Here is a 4,825-nt window from a genome sequence, read left to right on the forward strand (position 1 = left end):
TTTGGATGACATGTTCCACAAAATATGTCTGCGTGAGACAGATTAGTGCAGCCGGACCACTGGCAATATTTATGCAATAAGAACAAAATGATGAAACATAGAATATTCTGTCATACTGTTTAACAAAAAATAAAATAAAATGAAATAAAGAATTTCAACAGAGAGCAGAAAAACATCAAGTAATCAAAAGGATATTGAAGATAAAGCAAATGTAAAGAATCCCATCCTTAAAGTTCCTTTATGTGCTTATATGAAATTCGTTCATTTTTTTGCCTGTTCTGACTGTTGGGCTTTAATGTCAATTTCCCTGAATAACTCTATGGACCAGATCTACGACTCTTCCTTACCTTCTTGGCTGATAAGGGAAAAATGCCTCAACTAATACCTCAGCTTACCTTCTTTACTTTAACTGTGTTTGTTTGTCGGAGGTGAAGATTACACAGCAAATTTGGAAGTGTTCCATCAACTCCTACAGAGTTAAATTCAACACTTTGAAAGTGTGTGTATTTGTCCACTCTAGATGGTGTATAAGTTACACTTTTGAAAGTGTTATTTGTGATAGAGTTGAATCAACACTCACAGTAGTTGAAATCAAACACACTTTAGTGTTAATCTACCCAACACTAGTGTATATTGTCAAAAGTTAACACTATGAACGTGTTAATCTAACACAGAACGGTGTAAAGTATATATTAACATAGAAACCTGAGTTTTGAAATACTACTGGCAAGGTGTGCTGTGGTGGCGCAGGGGTTAAGCACAAACCACATATGAAGGCTCTAGTTTTCAATGCGGCTGTCATGGGTTCTCTTCCCCTTCTTTCATTACTCACTTTTTTTTGTCAATTTACTACCAAATAAAAGCCACTAGAGCAATTAAAACCTTTTTTCCCCAGAAACTATTGGCCATCAATAATCCCCAAATTCATTTTAAAAGACATTAGATGCTGCGTTAGATGCTACAAAAGCACCAGCACCAGTTGCAGTATATAATCTACTTTTATTTCAAAACATCAAACAGCACTGACAGCAATATACAAAGGTCATACATTCATGGTACTTTGCACTGATGGTGAAGTGTCTTTGGTGCTGCTCTTGTTTTCGCCAACATGAAGGAGGAAGACTACCAACCTGGAAGAAAAAACAAGAAATACAGCAGAAACATGAGGATAATAAATAAATATTTTAAAAAGTAGTGTGGGCAAAACTAATAAGACTCACCTGTGTGTATCACCATCATATTCATTCAAATTACTCTGCCCACCCGATTTACAAGATAAAGCATAAAAAAGTAAAAAATAATTACTGAAGAAATTAGTCAGCTTATAGAAAAAAATTTTGGACAGCATTAAAAGTCGTGCCAACCTGTCTGAAGAAATGTGTTGAAGTCATCATAACAGGCTTCAGTCACCGACATGACACACTAACAAAGAAAAAACATTTTGGCAGTTTTTAGATGTGCCACAAAATATCAGAGTCAAATGGCTCAATTGCCTCTTCATTGCGTAGATATGTTCTCCAGAGTCCTGCTAATCATCTAATTATTGTATTCAGGTGTGGTGCAGCAGCGGCACATCTAAATGTTGCAGGGCAGTGGCCCTCCAGGACTGGAGTTTGACGCCTGTGCATAGATCAAGCCAATGGTCCAGCGCAGCCACTCCCCCATTTTGTAGTCTACAGCCAAAAACTTAAAGAAAACAACCCCACAGCTAACTCAAATGGCCTCCAGATTTTCCTGACAGTTTTAATGTTTGGTTAAGACAATGCCGTTAAGTATAAACCGTGATACCCAAACAAATAAACGTACGTTAAGCGAACTATGTATAAACTAGATACTCTTGTGTAAACGGAAAAATAATGCCTCCATAAAAAATAGTCAAAAACATGATCATTTTGACATAGAACTTAACTTGTTATAATAAGCTCCAGACAAGACGCCATACTGCTGCCTCCGCTCCTCAGGCAAACATGTGACGCAGCAGCGGAACAAGACGGCGTGGGTGAGGCTTATGACCGGGCCCAAATAATAAAGCTCATGATAATTTAACTTTACAACATGGACATGCTCGCAACAGCGGAGCTAACAAGTTTCATTACCACAGAGAGCGACTATATCATTTTGAAATCCATCTGACATGAAGTACAACAAACCAAGAGAAGAAAAGAAACATTAGGCTAATGATGAAACAACACAAACTCAAAACATGTTAACGTAATCCGTGTAATCCGTAGAAATGTTGTAGCTAGTTTGCCATTTGTTGCCAAGTGACTGACGATGATGTAGGTGACAAGCTTTACCCAGAATGTACCTGTAGACAATAAGGACGATTAATTTGTAGTTTTGTGTGTCATAAAGTTAAATATAAGAGTGAAAATAAAGCCAGTCATGTGGCACAACATTTTATTCAATATTTTACACTCACTATGTCACTAAAATCAGTCAATCTGGTAAGGTTTTTAGCAACCATGAGTCAACAATGGGGCACCCTACTATATAACCTACTGGGGTATCACTCAGTTTTTAAAAATGATAGGGCTCTCCTTTTACAGTTCTCATCAGATGTTATAAAGAAAATTTGGATCCCTGAAGGCATGTTCTACCTCCCATGTGGGCCCCTTGTAGGTCCAGGCTGGGGGCCTGCTGCAACCCCTATCCTATCTGTTGCTCCTTCCCTGATGTGATGTCACAAATATGTTACAATTGTGGGAGGAACTGTCTGATGTTGATTTCTAAATCAACACCAGACTGAGTGTTGATGTAGACTGTTGGAGTTAATTTAGAAATCAACATTGGACTGGATTGCTTTTTGTTTAACTCTTTGGAACTAGGGAAACTGTTGTTGAATTAACACTGTATTTTTAACATACAACACTTGCACTGGAAATCTGACACTTCCGAATTTGCTGTGTAGCTTCCTGAGCTTTCTTGTCTTTCTGATTTTGAAGAGGCTTCTCGACTCACACATGAAACAGTAAGTCTTTGAGCATAGATGGTGGCCAATTAACCATGATTTCATGATTAATATTCACTCTCTCTCTAAGCTCATAACTTTCAAACATACGAAAACACAAACACATATTGTTTTCTGTCTCATCATGAAGAGGAAGTTCTGGCAGGAATCTGTAAACAGGATCTGTTTAAACCCCATCAGTGCTTCTCACTTCATAATTATTTAGATTTAGACTCTGTTGGTGTAAAATTGCTAACAGATGATAAAATTTCATGGAACGTAACAGAAATCTGGTTTGATCAAATCACAGAGCAATCAACTCAACTCAGCCTGATCAGAATTAAGTACTGATCTGCTTCTCCCACATTAGAGAAAACAATGTTCCAGATGAAAATGTCTGTAATGACTTTGTTATGTTAATGTTGGTCATTTAATACTGTGAGTGTAATTTAGATATCTACTTTATTCAGGTCTTCAAAGTCAAAGTCTCTGAGAGGAATCAGAGAATGTTGATACTGACAAACTGAAACAAGAGGCCTTCAGATTGTTCCAGGAATACAAATCAGCAGAGCTGGCTGGCGTTTTCCACTTCAATCAGATTTCCTCCAAGTTTCCCTTAAAAGTAAGAATAACGATCGCAAAAATCAGAACCGTGACACAGCAGAAATACAGTGCTGAGCTCCAAAGTCATTTATTCAAGATCCCGCCACAGCAGCCGAACTGGAGCGATCTTCATATCCCCTCAGTGAACCTTTTTATGAGCTATGTGATGCATTTCTGATCCATCTCGGAGATTTTACAGATATGTGATACTGAAACATGCAGGAATCCCAGCGGGCCTGCATCATACATCTGTGACCCCCCCCCCCCCCCCCCGATTTGTTGCAGGGTTGAGGTTTTAATCTGCACGCTCTCGCTCAAAACAACCAAAGGTATCTTTGTGTTAGGGCAAACATCTACTTGTTTTGTTGCATCAATGGGTGTCTAACATGTCACAGATGACTCTGATGACTCCCAGGACAAACTGTACGCCGTCCTCAGACTTACAAACATACACACACACTCTCTCAGGAGTTCTGTGTTTTGCCTGTAGCCCAGATCTCTGAGTAATCCAAAGCTTGGACAGGAGGGAATTACCTCAGCCCTGAATCATGTGGCACCTCGCCGAGAGTGTGCACAATGCAATCAGCCAGCCATCTTTCTTTCTCATAAACTGTCAGAGGGCCTCACACACACACACACACACATGCACACGCACACACACACACACATGTTTGTGTTGTTTGTGTTGCTATCTTTGTGGGGACTTTCCATTGACTTCCATTCATTTCTACAGCCTAAACCTTACCTTTACCCTTTTCCTAACCCTAACCATCACATACCTAACCCTAACCCTAACCAAAACTCAATTCATACCTTAGCCCTAAATCTGACCCCTGACCCAAAAACAGGGTTTCCCTTCGTGGGGACCAGGCTCCGGTCCCCACGAGGAGCAATTGGTCCCCACAACGTAGTATATGTCAGGAAAATCGTCCCCACAAGGTATTACAAACAAACACACACACACACACACACACACACACACGCACACACACACACAGATGCACGCACACATGCGCACACACACAGGCTGGATGCTTGGCATCCGCGTCTCCAGCGCACCGCCAAGTTAAAACTGCTGCTGCAACCTTTTTATCCTGGTTTGTTCCCATTATTGCTTTTGATTTCTTTCCTCAAACAACTAAAAGTTGGAAAAATGCAGAGAAAAAGCAAAAATAGTAAACCGCAGATGTGACTTTGTTTTGATTTTTATTGCATGCCAGACTTGTTCTGTACTGCCTGATAGACAACAGTGATGATGATGTAATGGTTTCA

This window comes from Poecilia mexicana, unplaced genomic scaffold, assembly GCF_051168715.1.
Source record: "Poecilia mexicana isolate PSO_F unplaced genomic scaffold, ASM5116871v1 scaffold_2, whole genome shotgun sequence".
NCBI lineage: Eukaryota > Metazoa > Chordata > Actinopteri > Cyprinodontiformes > Poeciliidae > Poecilia > Poecilia mexicana.